The sequence below is a fragment of the Rattus norvegicus genome, chromosome 3, assembly GCF_021556685.1.
Source record: "Rattus norvegicus strain SHRSP/BbbUtx chromosome 3, alternate assembly SHRSP_T2T, whole genome shotgun sequence".
In the NCBI taxonomy this organism is placed as follows: domain Eukaryota; kingdom Metazoa; phylum Chordata; class Mammalia; order Rodentia; family Muridae; genus Rattus; species Rattus norvegicus.
In genome coordinates, this window is record NC_141536.1 from 81,076,104 (window position 1) to 81,083,406 (window position 7,303).

Genomic DNA, 7,303 nt, shown 5'->3' on the forward strand with positions numbered 1-7,303 from the left:
GTACATAAGGAATTCTTTCTATACCTATGTGCTTAGTAAATTTATCTGAATCTTGTCTGAGTTATAGGTCAAGAACATAGCCTTCCTTCTAACAGTGAAGAGGGAGGTTAAAATAAGCAAGTATCAAAAGTGTCTAATAGTAGCATAGGAAATGCTATTAATTATATTCAGTGCACTGTTCATGGGAATATAAGAAATCTCCAATTTAAAAATAAGAAAGTCTATAAACTATAGCACTGAAACTGACAAATGTAAGTCTCTGTGGACATACACATCAGATATTCATAATGCTACATTGGTAATTTCCACCATCCAAGAGATTAATAAGACATTGCAGTTTCACAGAATTGTAAACGTCAAAAATTTAGCAGATTATTATAGGATTTATTAATTATCATCCCAAAGCCTGGAAGAGCTGAACTAGAACTTCAGCTTTTTGAATAAATCCTGTGAATATATTTGCATATGTGCATTATATATACATATATATATATATATATGGATTTGAATAAGAAGACTTTGAGTGAGAATATAGTTAGATAATTTTGTACATCTGCTACCTATACTAAGCTCAAGTTCAACCAAGGGGAGATTAAAATTATGGTAGCTAAAGAGGTCTAGGGAAACTGGACAGATGGTATCCCCATAGCTCCTTATTGTGCCCACATGTTGTAGGCTACCTGAGTGCTAAATGTCATGTAATATCATGTAAATGAGACTGTGCTGAGTTGTCCCCATGACTAATCCAATTTCACCACAAAACTCATCAAAGAAAGAGGATTCATTATCTTCTTGGATATTTTTATATGGTTTTCTTCATCATTAATGTATTGGATAAGTCTTTTTTGCCAAGGGCTGTCACATTGCCACTGTGGCAATTGTAGTCAACAATTACCTAAATTTCTTAATTTCTGTTATTTCTATCATTTTCTGATGAAGAAACAGCCTAATGTTCTTTGCCGTTTTCCATGGAGATCATGTTAATTACTGGAAACAAAACAAATGCACAAACAAGGAAGATTTGTTTTTATTTTTCTTATAGTTTGCTTAGTTTACTCATGTGAGCCATGATCAGATTCTGTACTGCACTGCTTCCTCTTTCTAATTTGGCAACATTTTGTTCTCATGCTGTCAAACTTGTAACAGGAAAACCGTTAACATCAGTACATGCATGCAGTGTGCCTGCAGTTGCAACAACTCCTTGGCTAGGGTGGAAAACATTTGACTTGAGGGGTTACAGGGAACTTTGCAATGCCCTTGTCCTTTCAATTGGTTAACCACTGTATTGGTCAAGATTCACTAGAATCACAAAACATATGTAATGTCTCTATATATTGAGGGAATTTATTGTGCTCACTTACAGCCTGTAGTGCAACTACCACAACAAAGCTCAGCTGTGAATAGGAAGCCCAAGAGCCTAGTAGTTGCTCAATCCCATGAGGCTAGCTGTTTTAGCTGGTCTTCTACAGAAGTAGATTTCAATAGATGTGCTAGGAAATAAATGCAAGCAGGCAAGGAGCGAATTTTTCTTCTTCCAATGTCCTTATGTAGGTCGCCAGCAGAAGGTGTGGCCCAGATTAAAGGTATATACCACCATGCCTGGATCTGGGACTTGTTTTGCCCAGATTGACTTTGAATTCAAAGATTTCCTTGCTTTAGTCTCCTGGGATTAAAGGTGTGCATTGCCTTTCCTGGGCCTAAGCTTTCATAGCCACTATGACTCCAGATCTCCATGCAAAGATCCAGGTCAGAAACTTGCTTCTTCTAGCCTCACGATCCAGATCACAGGTGAGCCCTTCAATTCTGGATTGTAGTTCATCACAGATATAGTGAAGTTGACAATCATGAATAGCCATTACAATAACCGAGTCTGTGATAGACTTTTGTCTTTTGAATAAGCAAATAACAAAATGTTTAAATAATGAAATGTGGCCACACTATTGTCTTTTAAATAAATGTATGACAAATTGGTTCTCTGTAAAGTATTCACAGTTAGGCACTATAGCATAATATTTAGCAAAATTGATTTGGTATTTTCAGATAACTTACAATCTAGAGAAACTTCTCTATGTAGGTATCATTTGGATCAGTTAAACGGTTTGTCAAAAATGAAGATGTCTGTGCTGAGAAGATTCTTTAGCTTGTAAAGTGCTTTCCTTGCAAGCAAGAAGACCTGAATAAGACTCCTAGAACCTGTCTCCCAAACCCAACACATACAAAATGCAGGTCTACTTGTAGGTTTATAGTACTAGTGGAGAGATGGATATGGGATAGGTCTCTGAGTTTCACCAGACACCTAGAATAGCTTATTTGGTAAATTCCAGGACATCTGGGAGACTCTTGTCTTAAAAAGACAAAGATGAAATGTTTTTGAAGAAGGGATGTTCAAGGTTATCCACTGACCTCCCTATGTGTATGCACAAAATGAACATGCACATATATGTACACGTATACCAGCACACACATGAACACAGGCACAAACACACACACACATACACACACACACACACACGCACATGCAAACACACACATACTTCTCTTCCTTCTATCTAGTTTTCTTTTTCTAAGAAGGAAATCCAAATTCCAACTCAGCCCCTGTTCATATTAGATTGATTTTTATTCAGTGAACAATGTAGAATTATGCACACACATCTGTAACACTCACTGAATAAATACATCTCTAGTAGGAACAAGGCCTGAGTTGGAAGCTAAGTTTCTTTCTTACAGAAAGCAGGTTAGATAGATGGACCAGAATTATACTTACTGGAGCTCTTGGTCAGAAAATCGGATTCAGTAAAATGGCAAGGGGCAGATGCTTGAAGATGTTGAAGTAGAAATTGGTATCAATCAAGCTGGTGATAGGAAGATAATGGATGGGCAGTCCAGAGATTCCCAATAGCCCTGAAAAGGCCTTGGCAAGTCTTGTAGCTTTCATTTCCAGTAGCCAGTGCCCACAACAAAGGAAAGGGCATTGGGCAGACACTTAAAATCAAAGCTATCCAAGTATAATGTCCAGTTCATCGACCTCTGTTGTGACTTGTTCAGAATCCACAGGCGGGATAGACTTAGCATTTCTGCTTAGGCCAAAGGAAGGACCAAAGCCTTAAGTAATGCATCCCAGGAGTCTTTGCTGGTGCTTTTCTCTTCACTTGCTTGAGGCCTTAGCTGCCTCTCAGGTAAGACACCTGGCTGATTTTTCTATCACTCTTTAATAGTTAATCCCCACCTTGTCGGTTAAAATATTTCAGCAACTCCCTCAGGCCAGATAAATCCAAGTAAGTTTAAATTAGATGCCTCAGCACCATCAGTCATCCAAAAAGCTTCCAGACAGAGCTAACACACCATCTCACTCATTATAGACAGAGGGTCTTGAATGAAACCCCTTAATGGGCCTTCTTCCTGACTCTGGGGCACAGTGCAATACATTTGTACTACACCTCAGTAGGAATTTCTTCATAGCCCTTAGGAAAGAGAATTTTGTATTAACATGAAGCTCAACATTTCTCAACACTGCAAAACTCTGCTTTTAGCAGAATGCTGTCAGCAATGCCGAAAATCTAATCCTGTTAACCCTGTGCTAAAACACATCCAAGGACTCTTGCCATCCTTCACAGCATGCTGCCCTACTTTCACTTGCTGGAGTGCAGAGGCTAGTACATTTTAGACAGACCCATTTTTTCCCACTCTTACCTACTCTACTTAATAACCCTAAACCCATTTTTATACTCCAGCCAAATGACTCACATGACCTTTGCATGGAAAACACCTTCTTGGCCTCCAGCTCCATTTACTCCAATTATACCTATCCTTTAAAATCCTTATCAAGCTATACCTTCTGTATTGTGCCTTTGTCTCTTTGAATATCGACATAGTATCTCAATCCTTCCTCATATTATCTTGTGCTTCTATTGTGTAACTTTATACAAATTTCACCTCTGGAAGTCTTGTAGCTTAGTGTTGAGTGTGCTCAAGTTTGTAGCCTTGGTTACCTATAGACCAGAAAGCACATCACATTTTATTGGTTATGCCTCTCCACCCCATTTCTGCTTTCTCATTTTGCAGTCATCATCCCCTCTATGGTCTTTTCATACGTCATTGGTCTATCAGACATCAAACATTCTTCAGGGTGAGAAAAACAATGAGATTGTTAAACAAATGCCAGCCTTATCCTGAAGTTCAAAAGAACAAAGTTTGCTCTTAGCTGCTACAATTGGAGAATGTTCAGATAGACTTTGGTTAGGAATATCCCACCTCAACTAATTGCTATTAGTATTAGTAACTTGAATTTATTCAAAATGTGTGAGAAAATCAAGCAAGGCTCACAAGACACCCTGGATGATAAACAGAGGAACCCGGCTGACCCTGACAGATGCTAGGCAAGAAATGAAGATGAAGTGGCAGCAGGTCCTCAGGCTCTGGGTTAATATTAAGCATAAAGACCTGTTCAGCTAAGAAATTTGACAAAGGAAGAAGTAGATCTTGTCCATGAAGGGGAAGAAATATTAAAATAGTTTTGACGTGATCTCATTTGGGCTGTTTCACCAAAAACAAACAAACAAACAACAACAACAACAACAACAACAAAAATACCCCTCAATTTTTTGAGGGTTGATAGGTTTACTCAGTGGGTAATGGTGCTTACCACCAATCCTGTCAATGACCCTAGTTTGACTCCATGGACCATGATGGTAGAAGGAAAGAACTAATCTCTGCAAGCTGTTGTTTGTTTTCTGCACGTGTACTGTTACACACACACACACACACACACACACACACACACATACACACACAGGGAGAGAGGGGGAGGGAGGAGTTGAGGAGGGAAGGAGAGAGATACAGAGTAAATGTGAACATTTTTTTAAGTTTTACCATGTTAATTGCAGATTTTCAACTATATCTGCTTTTACTGCTTAATGATCATACTTTCCCTTCTTAAAGCCAATTTTTAAGATTCAGAATGCTTATCTCTTATCTCTTAACTCTGCCTTGACATTCTTGTCTAGGTTGTCACCAGACATTTTAGATGGTGCAGTCACATTAGTTCACGAACTGTGAAGCTGCTGTGTGCTTTTCACAGAACCGCCACTGAAAGAGGGTTTGAAAGAGCTTATTTATCATCTATGGAAACACTTAAACAAAAAGCACATAGATACAAGAAATGTGACATAAGAAGAATTGGAGTGGCAAAGAAGGGGCTTATATATGTTAATATAATACTCACATATAATGTTTTCAAAAATTATAATTGAAAAACATAATTTGGAACCATTTGTACATAATAACTACCTAGAACTTCCATAGTTATCAATGAAATTTCTTCATCAGATCCTAATGAATGTGGATCCAGTAATATTTTTAATTCAGTCAAATCAACTGGCCATATATTTAAAAAAGAGAAAAATGTTTGTGGTTGTGAGCCTAGCATTTAACACTTAGCCATCTCTTAATCCAAAGACCACATGAAGCTCAAAAATAAGGGTGACCATTATGTGGATGCTTCAGTCCTTCTTAGAAAGGGGAACAAAAATATTCGTAGGAAGAGATATGGAGACAAAGTTAGGAGCAGAGACTGAAGGAAAGGCCATTCAGAGACTGCCCACCTGGGGCTTCAACCTTAAATTCCTTGGAAGTACTTAAAACTTCATGCGTAGATGGTTGCCTTCATAAGATAATTTCTTACTGGCAGAAAAAAAAATGTTTCTGAAAAAAAGTGTTTGTCACATCAGCCTTACTTGGTACCCAGAAAGTGAAATTCTTTGGTGTTTGTCACACCAGCTTTCATTTGGTACCCACTCAAAGTGAAATTCTTTGCGTACACATAGTTCATAGACTGAGCAAGAGTTTTCTAACCTTCACACGCTCTTAGGATACAAGTTCGCCCCCTGCCCCCTGCTTTAATGCTTCCCCCACCTTTTATCATGGGATGAATGAACATTGTTTGCCACATGCTACTATGACCATAACATTGACCTTCACTACAGGTCAGGAACATGATGCCATGGGTCTTTGGTTTCCACCCTCTGAAAATTTAAGACAGGATGAAGTTTTTCTTTCTTTAGTTGTTTCTGTGAGATACGTTGCCATAGCAATAAAAAAAAACCCTGAAAATGTAGGTGGAATCTAAGGAGAATTTTTTAAACCAATTGAGCTCATGGAAGGAGAACTCAGTGTGTATACATGAAGGAGAAGAGTGAGTGAGAGCATGAGGAGGTGCTGGAGAGAAAGAGAGGGGGAGAGAAGGAAAGAAAGCAAGGAAGGAAAGAAAGAGAAGAATCATGTTTCCAAGTGTACAAATACTCTAGAAAATATAAACTTTTAAAAACATTTTCTCACATTAAGATGATATCTAAAGTAAATTAAAATATATTGAGCATTTCTAGATAATTTTAAAGTAATTTAAAATGTGTCATGAGTTCATGGACATATTTGTGAAGTTGACACAATCATCTCTGCATATCGCACACATGTACATGCTCCTAAACATCATGGTACATAGCACAAATTTAAACATATTGTCACTTAAGAGTGACAATTTTCTTAACAGTTAAAAATAGTATTAAACAAACCAGGGCCCATTCACAAGACTTTTCAGAATAGGGCCAAAATCATTACCAGCTCACGAAGAGTCGGAGCACATCTAGGATTCTAATACTAGTGTAGAGTCAAGGGAAACTGAGTTGAATCAAATCAAGAAAGAAAGGGAAGCCCTCTAAACTAAACCAAGTGTTTGCAGATGGCTTCTTCTATCATTGAGTGTTGAGTAGTGCTGATGAAATGACTATGGAAGAATCAGATGTAGGAGGAAGAATGATCAAACATTATATGAGAACCTTAAGAGTTATTGACCAGTTGACATTGGGTTTTAGACTCAGGAGATCATTTTTTTTGGATCTTCTTTTTGTCACTAAAGTATAAATTAAATAGCTTAATCACATAGGTCAGAATAATCACTGATAGGAGATGCATATATGATTTTTGGCAAACTTGTGTTTGTGTATATGTTGATATTTAATCAGAATCATATATATGTAATATGTATACAAATATGTATGTATGTAATATATATATATATGGCCTATATTTTTCATAATTTTAAATCATGGAGTATTTAAGCTAACACATATATTGAGTTTTCATTTGCTGATTTTTTTATGTCTTTAGCACTTTTTTCTATGGTAAGATTATTTTGAGGTTAAAGTATAAAGAGAAGGCTATTTATATATCCTTGTCAAACAAAATAGTATCTTTCTCTCTGTCAGGAAATATTGTCCATCTTGACAAAATTTTAAAGTTTGAGAGATTA